At 39.4% G+C, this 18,705-nt stretch overlaps 1 long non-coding RNA gene across 1 annotated transcript; it reads right to left on the bottom strand.

Annotated features, from left to right (window-relative positions):
- Window positions 1–895: 895 nt before the first annotated feature.
- On the bottom strand, window positions 896–18,403 carry LOC129702710 (uncharacterized). Its single transcript, XR_008724425.1, has 3 exons — window positions 16,732–18,403; window positions 8,726–8,933; window positions 896–1,458 (listed from the first exon to the last, which is right to left on the bottom strand). It is a non-coding gene; the product is annotated as an uncharacterized LOC129702710 (long non-coding RNA).
- Between the last annotated feature and the right edge of the window lie 302 nt (window positions 18,404–18,705).

Raw genomic sequence — 18,705 nt, 5'->3', positions numbered from 1 at the left:
GACTCTTGCATTAACCGAGTTAATGCTGACTCTTGACTGATCTCCTTTGGGCATCGTTCCTCTCAATAAAAATAAAACACCCATGACCCCTCTGACCATGCTGATCAACACTGCGTTATCAGCTAAGCCTTTCCACTCCTCTGGCAGCACTGAACTCTCAATCTCTGCCTACATTTCCCAGAATACAATGAACGGCCAAGTCAGACAAAGGTGCGTTACTTTGTCTTCTGGGTTTGCGCTCAAATAGCAACAAAAATCCTTTGTCATGTTTCTCTCCAACTCAAAGCCAGAACTGTTCACCAACTCTAGCGGACCAAACTATCGTGACAAAGACTGTGGGAGATCAATAATTTCACGTCCTCTGAGAAAGAGACAAATATATAGATATCTCTGATACTGCACTGGACACAGTAGGTTGCAGTTTTTCCACAAAGGATGCATTACTTTTGGTTCCCTGGAAGATTTAAAGGTAGAAATTCCACAGGATTTTTACATTTAAGCCGCATCTCTTCAAATATGTTCTTGACGATGCATGGCTCAGCCGGGAATCCTCAGTGATTTGAGTTTGATATATGCAAGTTTGTAGGCAAAATTCAAATCAGTCCGTTCCCTACAAAATCTATATAATTTCCACGAATCCATCTAATATTGTATTGTTTACGTATTAATAAATTAAACTATGAAAAGACAGAGGACAGTCACAAGACATAGTCCTTTAAGGACCCTTCTCTCCAGAGATGCTGCCTGTCCCACTGAATTACTCCAGCTTTTTGTGTCTATCATCCTTTAAGGATTTAGACACAAAATGCTGGATTAACTCAGCGGGAAAAGCAGCATCTCTGGAGAGAAGTAATGGGTGACATTTTGAGTCGAGACCTTTCTTCAGATCCTTTAAGAAGTGATGGAGTAACAATCGTTGTTTCAATTAATACTACATATTCAATAATCAGGAACTGAACCTGCTTTGGGTTTCACCTGATCTTAAAGCTACTGTAAAACTACTGTTCTCATTAGGCCAAGAACCAAAACATATTCAGATATAAATTGATTCAAACTGCACCATATTTTGGACTCCCTGATAAAAAACAATGGTTCATTTTGGATTGTAAATAGCGCATCCACTTTTTTTAAACCTTGCAATGCATATAATGTGAAAATAAATAAATAAATTCTGAACTTGTTGACATTCATGTTTTTCTTGGCAGGGCAAGGTAGAGCCAGCGCTCAGGCTCAGTAACTGTTTTTTTTAAATCTTTATTGGTGTTTCTCTAGCTTTTCACTACTAATTAATTCTAAATCATCACAAGATTTTGAAATCAACTTAATCCACATTTTATTTCAACTCACTGGGGTGGGAGGAGGAGGGTGCTTGTTTGTAGAGGTGGCAGGTACTCTGTTTTCTGGTGCATTGGGGAACTGCATCAAATTAAGATATCCTTGAGAGTTCAGGAACTGAATCTGAAGAGCAAAATATTTGACATATTTAATTTCAATTTCTAATTTCTTAAATCATAAGCAAATGCAATGGAAATTAGTAGTTTTAATCATTCTTTATCTTTTGATACACAAAACTTCCTCAACCAATAACCATTCATGATGCAATTATTTAAGCACATTGTCACAAATAATCACAACATAATATTTAAAAATTGTAAACCAAGCAAGAATCATTCATCAGCAAGTTCATTACTGCTTTGCCTTTTGTTGCAATGTGTTTCTCTTGATGGGGGCAACTTGTACAGAATTACCTTGTTCTGCAACAGTTCTCAATGCTTTTGGGGTTGCACCATCATCAGTTTCTCCTTTCAAGAGAACGACATAAAAGGTCTGGACAACCTGCCCTTCCCTGGACCTCACAATGTTCCATGTAAGGTGCTCTTGGTGATGTCACACCATCATTACCCCAGGGAGCTACATCTGAAGCCAATGTGCCAAGAATAGAAACATAGAAAACATAGAAATTAGGTGCAGGAGTAGGCCATTCGGCCCTTCGAGCCTGCACCGCCATTCAATATGATCATGGCTGATCATCCAACTCAGTATCCCGTACCTGCCTTCTCTCCATACCCCCTGATCCCCTTAGCCACAAGGGCCACATCTAACTCCTTCTTAAATATAGCCAATGAACTGGCCTCAACTACCCTCTGTGGCAGAGAGTTCCAGAGATTCACCACTCTCTGTGTGAAAAAAGTTCTTCTCATCTCGGTTTTAAAGGATTTCCCCCTTATCCTTAAGCTGTGACCCCTTGTCCTGGACTTCCCTAACATCGGGAACAATCTTCCTGCATCTAGCCTGTCCAACCCCTTAAGAATTTTGTAGGTTTCTATAAGATCCCCTCTCAATCTCCTAAATTCTAGAGAGTATAAACCAAGTCTATCCAGTCTTTCTTCATAAGACAGTCCTGACATCCCAGGAATCAGTCTGGTGAACCGTCTCTGCACTCCCTCTATGGCAATAATGTCCTTCCTCAGATTTGGAGACCAAAACTGTACGCAATACTCCAGGTGTGGTCTCGCCAAGACCCTGTACAACTGCAGTAGAACCTCCCTGCTCCTATACTCAAATCCTTTTGCAATGAAAGCTAACATACCATTCGCTTTCTTTACTGCCTGCTGCACCTGCATGCCTACCTTCAATGACTGGTGTACCATGACACCCAGGTCTCGCTGCATCTCCCCCTTTCCCAATCGGCCACCATTTAGATAATAGCCTGCTTTCCCGTTTTTGCCACCAAAATGGATAACCTCACATTTATCCACATTATACTGCATCTGCCAAACATTTGCCCACTCACCCAGCCTATCCAAGTCACCTTGCAGTCTCCTAGCATCCTCCTCACAGCTAACACTGCCCCCCAGCTTAGTGTCATCCGCAAACTTGGAGATATTGCCTTCAATTCCCTCATCCAGATCATTAATATATATTGTAAATAGCTGGGGTCCCAGCACTGAGCCTTGCGGTACCCCACTAGTCACTGCCTGCCATTGTGAAAAGGACCCGTTTACTCCTACTCTTTGCTTCCTGTTTGCCAGCCAGTTCTCTATCCATATCAATACTGAACCCCCAATGCCTTGTGCTTTATGTTTGTATACTAATCTCTTATGTGGGACCTTGTCGAAAGCCTTCTGGAAGTCCAGATACACCACATCCACTGGTTCTCCCCTATCCACACTACTAGTTACATCCTCGATGCACATTCTACATCCATTGATGCATCATATTCCTGATTATGACTAAATATCTCTATCTTAAATTTGTATACCATTTACAGCTGAAATACTCAAAACTAGTGGTTAGGGAATCACTTACGACAAAAAACTATGAGCAGTACTTTCTCTTCTAATGGTGTTTTCCCAATAGAGACAAGCAGGCAATAATTAGTTGCCATAGATACATTCCCAAAGATTCATGTATCGTAATGCAATTCATATACAAGTTTTGTGCCACTGCTTTATAGTGTTTATTCTTCCACCTACTGAACTTCAGGATATCGGCCAAGATCATATCACAAACATCTATGCCAGAAACAATGATGATGATTCTCTTTATGAAAAATGAGCTGGTCATGATTGCTTACATTTTGCATAAAACGCATTCCAGGCCAGAGAAAATGCAGGCTCACAGAAACTGGCTGTAAAACTGAATCCAAATAAATATTCTAATATTTGTTTTAAAAGCCCCCCCCCCTACCTACTTATCATCTGTGGGAGGAATACATATACACTTTGGGCATCTTTTATTTTTTCTCATTTCATGGTATAGTAATTTTTTTAATTCTCTCATATAATACGAGTCAAATGGTAAATCTGCAATTTCAGAGTAATTCATTCACAACGATATATCCTGTATGATAATATTCTGCCCGCAGCATTTGAAATGTTTTTAAACATTTAATTATGAAAATTCCTTGGAGAGAAAAAATATAGTTGTTTAAGCAGAGGATGAAAATCTTGAATTACTATTTCCGAACTAATATCCAGACCAATATAGAAATGTAGCCATATAGGTGTACAGTATGTAAGCAGACCCTTTGACCCAATTTGACCATAATGACCAAATTACCTAACTGAGTTGGTCCAACTTGCCTGTCCAAGTGTCTTTTAAATGTCATAATTGTACATTTCAACCACTTCCCCAGGCAACTTGTTCATACATGAATCTTGTTGTGAGTGAAAAAGTTGCCCATCTGGTCCCTTTCAAATCTTTCCCCTCTCATCGTAAACCTCTGTCGTCTAGTTTTAGACTCCCCTACTCTGGGAGAAAAAACGATGACTCATTACTTCGTACAATTATATAAACTTCTATAAGCTGGCGCTGTCAACGGTTTGTCCGTCTTTTTGTCTTTTTTGTTATTTTTAGTGTGTTTTAAAATGTTAATGTTCTCTGTTTTTTTTAATGTGGGGGTGGGTTCAGGTGGAACTTTTTTCTCAATCTCTTACCTTGCCGGAGTTGCGATTGTTTTCCTGATCATATCTCCGGTTACTCTGAGGCCTAACATCATGGAACTGGCGGTCTTGCCCGGGACTGACTTTGAGCCCCACCGCGGCGCCGTGGACTTACCATCGGAGCCTGCGATCCTTTGCCTGGGGTCGACGCTCCAATTGCGGCACCCATCGAGGAGCAAGCAGTCTCGAGTAGAGACGGATGTTGGGAAGCTCCAAAGTTACAAGTGGTTCGACTAGCTCTGACCCAGGCTCCGATCACCCATCGTGGGGGAGCTGAGACCCCCCCCTGATGCGGGAGCTTGATTGCCCCGATGCGGAGGGCTCAACCACCGGCTACGGGAGCCAAGATTGCCCCGTGAACGGAAGGCACAAGACCCCCGACTACGGGAGAACAAAGAAAGGAAGAAATTTAACTTTTTTTTTGCCTTCCATCACAGTGAGGAATGTGGAGGAGTCACTGTGGTGGATGTTTATGTTAAAATGTATTTTGTGTGTTCCGTTGCTATTTATTTGTATGACTAACTTGGCAAATTAAATTCCTCGTATGTTGCAAAACATAGTTGGCTAATACTTGGACCAGCTTTCCATGTGGGACCCTGTCAAGTGCATGCAGACTAGAGCAACCTCGCTGCTCCAATCCATATATTTAATTATATCTTCAAAAAACTCTTTATCAAATTACTCATCAATCCCTGCCTTTCTAAGTGTAGATTGATCCTATCCTTCAAAGCTTTTTTTCAATAATTTCCCAATCACTTTTCAATATTTCTTAAGTTCCTCAGTTTCAACAAAACAATTCGAGCCAAACTAATCTTTTCTCATTTATCAAACTACTCAGCTCTACAATATCCTGTTATTCTCCTCTGAACCCTTTTTTGTCATTATATTTTACAGTGCTGTGGCCAGACTCTGCACACTGAGCCCACTATAAGTAGACAAGTATTTTATACCGTTCTTGGATACGTTTGCAGATCCCACATTCTTTGCCCCATCTATTAAAGTAAACTACAAAGTGTTGGAGGAACTCAGCATCTCAGGCAGCATTTGTGGAAAGAAGGGAAAGGTTCTTAGTTGTTGACTTAGATGGTGTGAGATTCTTGGGGAAATGTGGGGGCAGGGGGAAAGTGAGGGCAGGTGGGTAGGGCGGGATATTGCATGAAATTGGAGAATTCTGTGTTCATATAGTTCCCTCCAAAGATGCTGCCTGGCCCATTGAGTGCCTCTAGCAATTTGATTTTTTGCTCGGGCATCCAACACCTGCAATTTCTTGGGTCTCAAAGTAAAATGTTCTGCGTGCCTTTTTAACCAGAACATTTAAGGAAGGAATTGCAGATTCTGGAACTGTAAGCAACAAACATACTCACCGCAAAGCCACCAGCTTTACTTCATGTCAATGAAACAATTTTGGATCCAACTTGCCTTTTTCATTTGTATTTCATTGTTGATCAGTTTGCTCAATGGCATTTTTTCTAAAACCTTCTATGTAAATTCTATGTAGTAAATTCTATGTAGGACATGTAAAATGTGCATTCCTCATTACCTTCACGAGAACATGAGTCAGGTCTGTAAGACCTAACATTCCCTAAAGAAATTAATTCTGACTAGCCTTAATTAATCTGTCTTTCTGAATGGTGGTTAACATAGTTCCTGAGAACATTTATATTATTCTGAATGTTGAGATTAGCCAAACCTTCAATTACCTAGATTAACCCTTTCCTGGATTTTAAGAAATAATGCAACTTTTGTTGTTCCTTACGACTCCAGAACCACAACTGAGGCCAGAATAGGCAAAAGTGATAGCTCGACATTCTATTTAAGAAAGAACTGCAGATGCTGGAAACATCGGGGGTTTTTTGTATTATTTTAATTTTTTTAATTAAAAAAATATATAAAGAGGGGTCTCGACCCGAAACGTCGCCTATTCCTTCACTCCATAGATGCTGCCTCACCCAGCTGAGTTTCTCCAGCTCGACATTCTATAGTTTATTTCATAAGGTCATAAGTGATAGGTGCAGAATTAGGCCTTTTGGCCCATCATGGCTGATCTATCTGGAGAGAAAGAATGGTGACATTTTGGGTCGAGACCCTTCTTCAGATCTTTAACGAAGTGATGGTTATCAAGTAACAATTGTTGTTTCAATTAATACTACATATTCAATGATCAGGAACTGAACCTGCTTTGGGTTTCAACTGATCTTAAAGCTACTGTAAAGGGCCTGTTCCGCTTACGCAACTTTTCAACAACTGTCTTCGACCTTCAAGCTTGAGGGCATTCGCCTGAAAAACCGCAAGCTGGATCGACTGTCAGCACACACACACACACACACACACACATCGCAAAGGCGGGGGCCAGGGAAAGTGGGGGAGCGCTGTCTAAAATTCACATCCACGATGAACAGGAAGGTAAAAGACGGCTGGCACAGTTAATGTAAAGAATTAGAAATGATATGAGAGAAAGAATAAAATTAAATTCTGTGAAAAAAAGGGGGGGAGAGAGGGGGAGGGGAAGGGGGGGGGGGGGGGGGGTGGGGGGGGGGGGGGGGGGGGGAAGAGGAGAGGGGGGGGATGTGAGGAGGAGCGGGGGCAGGGGGGGGGGGGGGGGGGGGAGAGGGAGGGAGAGAAAGGGGAGAGGGGGGGGGGAGGGAGTGGAGACACTTTTAAGAAGCCAGACAACTTTTAATAAAGTTTAGCGGGCATTTAACATTACTGGTCGGTTTTCCTTGGTTCTGAAAACTCCAATGAGCCAATTAAAATGACCGGTCAGCAAAGGAGATTGCCCACGGCTACCTCGACTGCCTATAACTACATGGCGACCCCACTACCACTGCACTACGAGTTCAAAAGAACCATGCGGAAAAATATTCAGCATATTGAAACATTTTCCTCGTCCAAACTGAGGCCGTGAGTATGCAGGAACTTCTCTCGAACATGAAGGAGAGTTACAGTGACCTCCTAGGACCACATGTCGACCATGCTACGAGTTTGTGGTGAGCGCAAACTCTTCTAAACTTGCAAATTAGGTCTCCATAGTGGGCCAGGCCCGTTAAGCTACTTTTCTCATTAGCTTCAAGAACCAAAACATATTCAGATTTAAATTGATTCGAACTACACCATGTTTGAGACTCCCTGATAAAAAAAACCAATGGGTCATTTTGATTGTTAATAGCTCATCCATTTTTTTTTAAACCTTGCAATGCATATACAGTGAAAATAATAATTTTCTGATCTTGTTGAATTATTCATGCTTTTTTTGGCAGGGCGAGGTAAAGTCAGGGTTTATGCTCTGTAGCAGGTTAATTACTTGTTTTAATCTTAGATTGGTATTTCACTAGATTTTCACAACTAATTAATTCTAAGATTTAGAAATCAACAATCCACATTTTATTTCAACACGGGTGTGGGAGGAGGAGGGTGCTTGTTTGTAGAGGTGGCAGGTACTCTGTTTTCTGGTGCATTGGGGAACTGCATCAAATTAAGATATCCTTGAGAGTTCAGGAACTGAATTTGAAGAGCAAAATATTTGACATATTTAATTTCAATTTCTAATTAACTCTCTATCTCTTTTCCTCCTAACCCCATTCTCCTGCCTTCTTCCCATAACCCCCGACACCTGTACTAATCAAGAATCTTTCCTGCTTCTCCTAACAGACTGGAATGAAATTCATCTCAACGTGACAATTTACTTCATCACAAAGATGTGAAACCCTTAACTTTTCCTCTTTTATTGTGTATACGCTTTCTAACATACCCCACAAAATCTGCATCACTGTAATGTTAACGTGATCCGCTTGCTCGTGAAGACAATAAGACAGTATCCAGAAAATGCCTGTATCTTCCACGTTACCTTCTTTGTTTGCTGAAGAGAGGTGGGGAAGTAAGGTGTGGGAATGACCTAAACAGTCTGCAATTTGGTATAATAGATGATGCAACTTGCCACAAATTTGGGAAAAACTCAGTTCTTTTTTGTGACAGTATGTACCAAGACTTTTTGTCTATGAAAAAAGCACTGTGAAATCTTATAATGTGGAAAGATGCGAGGTTATCCTACTTTGATTGCCTTTGGTTTGCCAATCCTCTATCACTGCTAATATATTACTCCCAGTGCTTTATTGATTTTTTATGTAGCACCTTGTGTTGCTGCATCTGCATGTCTTGTTTTGTGTGGGAACATGTTACTTTTATGTTATGTGGCTAATTAGCCAAATACTAACAGAAATGCCAATCATCAGCGTTTGTTGCAACTTGCATGGGATCGCTCCAACCGTGTTATGTGGACTTACCATCAAGAGCTCGCAGTCTCGGGAGAGGCTAGTCGGGAGCTCCAACGATGCAGACGTTCGACCAGCCCCGACCCGGGGTCCGATCGTCGGCGCAGGGGAGCTGACATCCACCCGATGCAGGAATTGATCTCCCCGATACGGAGTGCCCAAACTCCGCCAGCTACCGGAGTCATGATCGTCCCGTCAACTGAGGGTTCGAGGCCCATGACTGCAGGAGAACAATGAAGGGAAGAGATTTGAAATTTTTTTCACCTTCCATCACAGTGAGGAATGTGGAGGAGTCACAGTGGTGGATGTTTATGTTAAAATGTATTTTGTGCGTTTTGGTGCTTTTTATTGGTATGACTCTATGGCAAATCAAATTCCTCGGATGTTGTGAAACATACTTGGCTAATACAGTATGATTATGATTATGACAAAGTCACCACTCAGTTTACAGATGTACCATTCTCGCAAATCTTTTTTACATAATTTTTAGGTTAATGACATCCTTCCTAGAGAAGGTTGAAGAGAATTCTATACCGTTATTTTGTTATTCTTCAATAACGCTTTATGAACCTTTTGGAATTAGACGGAAATTCCTGATTGGAGATAATATCACATTCATTGTATTTTGGGGGGGTCTGTAACTTGCTTTTATGGTCAAAGAATTTGGGAAAGTTTAAAACATGGAATCACAGCAAATAAATAAACACAGTATGAAAATTAGTGCTAGATTATTGTACTATTCACATAATGCAAATGTTACTCGGCTGTTAATGATACTTTTTAATAAAACATAAGAATCTTGAATCTTCTCCTTGCTGAGCATTTCCAGTTGCATGTTACTTTAAATACAGTAGAAGTGAACGTTTGTATTGTTATATAATTATCAAACCATAATGACTGGCTCTAACATCTTTGCTGGGACTATGAAACACATTATGAATGATTCCCAATCCTCAAAAATGTGTACCAAGCTGATGGCTTTGGACAATTATTTACCGACAGTTTAAAAATCTCTACAATGTTCCCATCATAATGTGCTGGTTCAGGAAGATTCAGGGGAAAAATGTTTGGATCCAAGTGTTCCCCATAATAATGAAACAAGAAACGCACAAGTATTTTAATTTCCCATGTACAACATAATTGTTAGTTTTGCTGGAACAAGGGCTCTGTATTTGAATCTTGTTTTATTAGAGTCCAAAATCTTCCTGTAAAATTGGAATGAAAATGTCACTAATTGAATTAAGCTCTTAGTAGTAGAACTGATTGGTGTATTAATGAGATACAAAAATAGCAAGAATTTGACTACATATAAATACAGAGACCTGAGTTTCAATTTTAGGAGCAGGCCAGTGAAAAGACATTCTATAACCCACCATCCAGCCTTGCCCAGGTTTAGATCCAATTAAAATATATTCTGTTTTTGTACTTTGTAGAAGATATAAATTATGCATGAGGATAAGGTCTAATGAAGTTGGGAACAGGATCATTAAATTCTTGGGAATGCAGCAAGAAAATGAAGATGTACTTGTTTTCTGTCAGAAGGTGATTTTATCATAACTGGCAACCTGCAGTTTCCCAAACAGAATGAAGGTTGGAAGGTGCCCTGATCTACTTACAACATGAGCCACTAAGGAAAATCAATTGTGTAAGAAGGAACTGCAGGTGCTGGTTTAAACCGAAGATAGAAACAAAAAGCTGGAGTAACTCCGCGGGACAGGCAGCATCTCTGGAGAGAAGGAATGGGTGACTTTTTGGGTCGAGACCCTTTTTATAGACAATAGGCAATAGGTGCAGGAGTAGGTCATTCAGCCCTTCGAGCAAGCACCGCCATTTAATGTGATCATGGCTGATCATCCACAGTCAGATCGGTTCTTTAGACCCAAAAATAAATGTCTTCAAGGAAAATAAATTAACATGTGTTATTGAAATATATGCACACTTAACTGCTGGTGAGGCCTTCTATAAAGTAAAAATTCATCTCAATAACATCACTTTAAATATTAACATTTTTTTCTAAAAATTGCTTTGAATTTAACTTAAAATGAATCGTTCAGGAGGCAAGTTTCTACAACGTTCAGGAGGCAAGTGTCTACATTTGATAGAAGTTTCTACATTTGATACTGTCTTCTAAATATAGTAATTTGGTACTGTTCATTAGATAATTATGGGGAAAATGTATTTTCTCGTGGAGGAATTATTGACCTGTCATTCCCTGAGGATTCTATTCCCACTGTTGTCTTTGATTCTTGTGTTCTCTCTTCGCTATTCCTGAGTTTAATAGATTATAATCACCCTCATAAAGTCCCTGAAGACTTCTTTAATTTCTTGAGTGTTAATATAACTTTCACTTTTTTTCCATAGTTCATTCCTATAACTTCCAATCATCAAGGAAGTGATGGAGGCACAGTCTGCTCATTGGTGGCCAGTTTGGGTTTTACAAGGACCACCAGGCTCTGGATCTCATCACATCTTTGGAGCAAATGTCAACCAAAGACCTGTATTCCAGAGGTAAGAGTGTTCTGGATCATGGCAACATTTCATAAATAGGTTCTGGTTAAGCTGAAGTTAATAAATTTCAAAGGAAAATTGGTTATGATTATTGGAGGTCAATTTTCCCAGGTCCAGGACATCACTGCAAGACTACCTCAAGGTAATGTTCTGGCCCAACCATCTTCACTGGTCCATCATTGACATTCCTTTCATCTCAAGTTAAAAATGTGAATATTCACAGATTATTGTACAGCATTTAATCCCATACACAACTTCAATAAATAAAGCAGCCCATGCCTGCAGGGAGCAAGACCTAGAACACAGTCAGGCATGAGCTAATACTGTACTTGGCAAATAACATTAGCACTGCAAATGTGGCAGGCAATGATTAACTCCACAAAGTGAGACTTTCACGACCTATTCCTGACTTTCAATAGCAATATCACCCTGCAAATTCTTCACTATCAAAAGCTGTGGGTGAGGGTGGGGTGGGTTAGCATTAACCAGGATCTCAACAGAACAAGCCATATAAATACTGTAGCTTCAACAAAAAGACAGAGGGGTGGGTAACCTTTGGGTATTGGTTTATTCCTTAACACCATGACGAAAGGAGAGTGATGAAATACTCTCTCCTTGCCTGATTGACTGCAGCTCCATCAACTCTTAAGAAATGTATCAGAATAACAAAAAGCAACCCACACTACTCCAAGTATTGATTCTCTCCAAATTGCTGCAGTCTGAACCTTCTGCAAAGTGCAAGGCAGCTACTTCTCCAGCACTTAGCAAACCCATGAGACAACTATGGCAACTTGACTTTGACAACCAAGAAAAATAATTCCAGCAGGGGCAAGGGACTAGAAACACCTGTATCTTCTATTTCAAATCCCTATCAGGAATGTTAAGAAAGTTAAATTAAATTAGCTCTCTATTCTTTGGAAGGAACAGAAATGATCTTGCGCAAAATAAGAGATGAGCCGTTATCATTATGAATAGCAGGACAGGTTTCTAGGGCTATGCGTCTACTCCTGTTCTCATTTTCTTATATTGTTATGTGCATTGCTCACCATCCTGATCCAGTCCTTCATTGTCACTGGACCTACATCATCAAACTCAAGGCAGCAGCTCACCATCTCCTTCTCATGAGCAATTATGGATGAGCACTAAATGCTGGCAATGACACCATTGATCAGATGCCGGAAAATAAGAAAATTCAAACTGAACTTCTTTAACCCTCATGATTACAAAACTGCTGGAATGTCATAAAACCCACCTGTTTCATTTGCTATTTTCCAGAGAGGTAGTCTGCCATCTTTGATCAGCCTGTTGCTTGTGCAACGCCAGTCCCACCAATGTAGTTGACTCCTAAATGCCTCTGAAATGAGCTGCCAAACCACAAATCTTTCCATTACTGCTATATTGAAATAGAAAAAGAATAAATGCAGATGCACCAACCAGCACCGACCTAAGCAGCAAAGATGGACTTGCCACAAGCTCTGTCAAGTTTGCAAAGTTCTAATCACAAAAAAATTACAGACTGATGTATCACTTGAATGGGAAAAAGGTTCCAGGACATGGAAACACCACCACTTGGATATTCCTCTCAAGCTCACACACATCCTTATTGTCATAATTCCCGAAAAATTGTACAAGTACTTTTATAGAAGAACTGCGGCATTTCAAGGTGGCCCAAAATTACTATCTCAAGAGTAATTAACAGTAATGGCTGGATTCCAAAACATAAATCAAAATAAAACTGCTTAAGTTTCCCCATATAACTTCCAGAATCTTTCTATAACTTTCCTATGTTTGCTTTCTCAAATCAGTTCTGACATCGTTCATGTCCCTTCATCATCCATTTTTCTCCGTGCTTTGACAACTTCTTATTATCACTATTTGTTCTCTTCTGTGTTGCGACTTCAAAATTTAACCAACCATTTCATATCAATGTTACATTCCCAAGCTGCTCCCAATTGGTTAAAGCTGTGCTTCTAAAATAACATGATATTGATTGATACATTTATACAGGAGTTAAAATCAATAGCATGAAAACCATTAAGCAGGTTCCACAGCGAGGGTGGGGAAAGGGAAGCAATTGACGAGTCTGTGGGTTGGCTAAGATCTATTATGTTAGGTTATATTGCCTTGGTGGCATTGATAACTCTGGAGCAGTATCGATAAACCAAGTCTTTATGAAGAGCTGAAGAAAGACAGGAAATGCTGGAAATATACGATAGATCAATCGGAATCTGCAGAGGAACAAATCTTTAAAATTCAGTCAGGGTTTGCAAGTGATATTAAAAAGAATTGCAGATGAGGGAGCTTCAAAATAAGCTTGGTGTAGTTATGTTCCTAGTTTAGCTGGTAAAATTGACAAACACTGTCATGTGATTATTTAACTTTGTCTATTAAGAGTGGGATATTCATATTTGGTTCCATCTGACTATCTCATTAAAAATCAATTATCTACATTTTCAATTATACTATGGTATTACTATTGACTTATTTATTTACCCATTGGATACATTGATTTTTGAATGGGTTTTAAAGGTAAAATGAGATTTATCATTTGGTCATCAAGGATGAGAGACATCATGAGATGCCCATGACAAAAGCAATCCACAGCATTTGCCTAGAAATTGATTTGCACTGATAACAATAGATGTTTTGCCAGAAATTCTATAAATGTAAAATGGATGATGTTAATAAATATCCAATTCATAATTTCATATTTCAATGTACAATGCATATTGCCAAAAGCTTGTTTAAAGGAAATAAATAATTATTCTTTAGGATATGTGGATCTGGCGAATACTAAAAGTGAAATGTCCATTGCAAGACACATATTCAACATTTGCTTTATGTAGTTGTGATATAGTGTCTGCTGTTGCTCCTGTGGAAAATGCAATAGTGGGAGCAATTTGGAGAGTGAGAGCGGAGGCAGGGGAACATGAGATTTGCAAAATGCAGAACAGGAAGACATGCTCAGAAGATCAGGCTGTCCTCCTAATAGATAAACCAGACCAATTCTTAACGAGTTGGTGTACATTTATTGACTTCTTGGATGCATGTGGTGCAACAGAATCGTAAAAATCAACTGTTTCAGGTCTGGGTGAAAGATGGTCAAGAATACAAATACTCATCTCGTATCTCCTATCTTCTACTCTTTCTCTCTCTCTTTCCACTTTTTTACTTTTCTCCCTCACTCTCTCTTTCTCTTCGTGTTCTTTGTCTTTCTTTACACACACTACACATTTTTCTACTCTCTATTATCTAGTTTCTTTATCTCTCTCTCATTTCTTTTTTTTTTTAATTAAAAAATGAAGTTGTACATAGAATGTAACATGCCAACATATATTTGGCACCTGAAAAAAGGTGCCACTGTATTGTACTTCTAATAAATAAAGAAGATCAGGCTGGGTCTATACTCCATTCCCAGAAAGAAATAATAAAACATAACACGTTAAACTAAAGTACCAGTGGATTTACTAACTTCTTTTGTTTTGTTTTCAATTCTGCTGAAGGGTGCCTGATATGAAATATTGATTCAGTTTCCCGTCCCACTGATGTGGCCGGATCTGCTGAGTATTTCCAGCATGTTCTATTTTTGTTAACAGTCAGTGAAGGTCAGCTCTGGGAAACTCCATAGTCAAGCAAAACTGACTTAGGAAATTTAAGCTACCCATCTCCTTAATTTCGTCCAGACTTGTGGTATAATAATTTATTTTATAGCTGTTTTCTCACATTAACAACTGTTAGTATTACCTTTGCTGACCAAGAGAAATCAGCAAGATTCAGGTTAGTAACACTGTGGGGGCAGAGAGGGAGACTATATACAGTAGGTGGTGGGTGGATGGTGTAAATTCAAAAATAGAGGTTCAAACTTATCCAACATCACTGAAGCTCAGCACCTTCCCTGGCATTTGTTGCATCAGCAGCAGAGTTCCACAATGCAACTGCTGGAAATCTACACCATTGGATGTTTGAAGATATAATGATTCGGTATGATGAATCTGCCATACAAGGATTTTGCTTGGAGCAATACTTTGTGTATAAAGAAAATTGAATGTATTTTCAAGCATCTTTCTTTTGTATCACATCAACCAAAGATTATGGTAATAATTGATGCAATTTGGAAAATGGCACTTCCCTGCTGCTCCACGTGCTTTTTTTTTGAAGTTCAGCAGTAGCCAGTCATATAGGACAGGTTTGTACATGAGCTCGCTCCATTGATGTCAAGTCAATGATTCTTCCTCTGTGGGATTTGTTTGGCTCTGAACTAGTTTAGCAGAAGGACATCTATTTACATCTTGACAATGTGCTGCATTGTCGTGATGAGAAGCTGGAAAAGCAACGAGCTTACAAATTGCTTTAATTCACATCAGTTGAAAACTGGTAGCATGATCTGTGCAATAATGGCACAATAAACAAATTAACACCATTTATAAATTGTATTTTAATTAATAACAGCTGGAAAGCCAGCATTTAACTAGCAGCTGTCACCCAAGCTAGAAATTTGAAGAGAGCTACTTGTGAGTCGAGGTTGTGCAATTAATGACCCCCTGACAGTCAGTCTCAAAGGTCATTGTACACAACATGCTGGAAATTTACCAACAGCACTAAGAGATTTGACAGTTATTGCAAACCTGTAATAATATTCAATGGCGGCATTGGAAATATACAAGGCTCAAATATAATTTTGGCAAGTCTGGAAAAGGGGTAAGTGTGCCAGCCTGTCCATTTTATATTAAGCTTGATTTTCTGAAATTCTTGAGTTGTCATTGATATTTCACACCCATGCCGCAGTTGTTTAGGATTGACTGCTGGGATTTATCTCTATGGCAGAATGTTGATTGGTTGAATGAATGAGATGAGTTGCATAAGAAATGGGTGTATCCAAGAAACAATGTGGCTGCTTTTCACCAAATAATTGTAATGAGAACAAACCCCAACATGTGGATTTACTAATTACTTTGGAAATTATTGGCAATAATGTACCACAATTTTTAATAGGTTATCATCGGTTGGCAAAGCACCTATCTGTTTCAATCAAGTAAATTAAGCATCATTATGTTACAATCTATTCTACAAACAACAGAGACAGTGCCACTGTTTATGTAGCACTAGGCGGAGCAGTTGTGCTCTTAGAAATCTCAAAAGAATAATTTGGGCTGGCGTGCCCTATCATCCCTCTGAACCCTTGCATTCCATGATCGTGCACTCGATTTCCACCCCACAGATTTAACAATGATTGAGCAAATGATAGGTTTACATTTCTTCATTCTGTTGAATGACAGTTATGCTGATTTGAGTGAAATCACTTATGTATCATTGCCATTGTTATTAAATGTTTTATTTGAAGAATCCACATTTTCCTCATGGGTTTTTTTTCTTATATTTGTGGACAAGTGTATGGTGCAGTCCTCACAGACCAGCTGTTCTCCTGCTAGCTACCAGAGGGCTAAATCAAATGAAAGTATTAAACAAAAAGTACAAATTTATCCCAAATATATTTGTGTTTTGTTACTCACCCTCCCTGATGAAGAACATTCTCTGCCGTGTACAGGATTTTCTCCACAATTTCACTCTTCACTTTCAATTTAGCTACTAGTTGTGACTTGCTTTAGGTGGCCTAAATAGGAGGAAACATTGTTTTGACTCGATTATTGCCTTCGGGTTTTCTTTGTAAAAAGAAACAAAATGCTAATTGGTGACGAAGGAGCATCAACAAGGTTTTCAGGAATTGGGCAGAAACTGTCCCAGGTACGAGGCCATCATCTGTCATCTTTGTTTTCATGCAGAACAAAACAGAATTATGTTGACTCCCATTTCAATAAAATTCTGTCAACCCTTTTTGAGGTGGGGACTGTTCAATGTCTCCTGTTTTTCTTTTGTTTTTTTTTACCTGCCTAAACTGTACCACCGAATGGTGAGCATTGTGTTGATAAATTCCAACATTAGGTGTTCAAAGCATCTCTATCAAACTTGTGAAGAATCCGAGTTCAATTGATATTTTTTGAATCATAGATATTGTTGTCTCATGAGTCATGGTGACAAATATGAAGGTTCCAAGGAAGGTGGCAGGCATGTTTGAGCATGCACCTTAAAACCCGTCCTGTCTGATCCAGAGTTGCTAATTAACTTGATAAGCTGCTTATTTTCACGATTGCTTTAACTGGGTATTTATTTACCTTATTGTCATGTTGTCTCTTTAGCTGCCGATCCACCACTTGCATTTGAGAGAATAGGTTCATGACCTGCTGATAAAAGGTTACACCAAGATAGCAGGATACACAAGAGATTGGGCAATTTTTATTTTGCAATTTCTACTTTAAATTGGGAAACATTTCTAGATTTGGCAGGCAACTAGCTTTCCACAGCAGTTTTCTGACTGTGCCCAGAAGTACCTGCATAGGATGTTTCATTTGCCACTGCACATTTGACAAAAGATAACAAGCACAGATTGCAGCAAGCGGTTACAATGTGCTGGGAATTACATTGAAGCAGCTTAAAGAGCTGGCATTTAGGCAGGAAGATTACATTTAAATTCTGTGGGAACATATTTAATCCACCCATCACGCATACAGAAAATAATTGACTGATTTATTGAATTAGACTTTCTACAATAATGTTCCTGTGAAAGAACCATTAAAATATTTGAGCGATTTATTTCCTTATTTCTTCTGATATATTACTTGTTTTTGCTCTTGTGTCTTACATTCTTTCTTTGTCATGTAATTTCCCCAGAGACATGCACGCTAGATTCTTAGTAGGTGCAATGAGTTGAAAAATGATCGAGATTAGTTATTTCATGGTTCGCATGAAGCCTTAAACCCCTGTCTCACTGTACGAGTTCATTCCAAGAGTTCTCCCGAGTTTGCCCCGATTCGAACTCGGAGATTTACGGTAATGGCCACTCGTCGGTACTCAGGGCTCTCGTGGACATTTTTCATCATGTTGAAAAATCTTCACGAGTCTTCCCCTGCTTACCTGCCATTAGCGAATCTTCTCGAGTACCTGCCTTTAGCGCTAAGAGACGTCCCTGTGCTCCGATGTACCGGCTACATTCATTCTCCGTGCTTACCACGAATTTTATTTTTTTTAAACTCGCACCGTGAGATGGGGCTATTAGCTATTAGAATGGATTGAAGTTCATGGAACTGATCAGTTTTTCACTTTTTCAGAAAGAATGCCAAATAATTCAAAAATTAAATGGCTACAAATTGCAATTTTAATTTATATTTATTTAGCCTTAAAACCATGTCTTGAATCCTGCTTTAGTATCTATTTTCTCATGGTACTCACTGGTTAGACCATCTTCATTAGTAACTATGTGCTAAAGCATCTATATTATACTAGACTAAGTGGGACCCATTGGGTCCCAGCGTCACACGGGAGGGCTGGTCCCCGAACGCAATATTCCACCTCTCCACCAATTCCAATATTGGTGGCCAATGGGGTGGGGGGGGGGGGGGGGGGCTTTCTAGAGCGCTATTATGGGTGTT

The sequence above is a fragment of the Leucoraja erinacea genome, chromosome 13 (assembly GCF_028641065.1).
Source record: "Leucoraja erinacea ecotype New England chromosome 13, Leri_hhj_1, whole genome shotgun sequence".
In the NCBI taxonomy this organism is placed as follows: domain Eukaryota; kingdom Metazoa; phylum Chordata; class Chondrichthyes; order Rajiformes; family Rajidae; genus Leucoraja; species Leucoraja erinaceus.
Note: the sequence above shows the minus strand (reverse complement) of the source record. Positions and strands in the feature narration are given on the sequence as shown.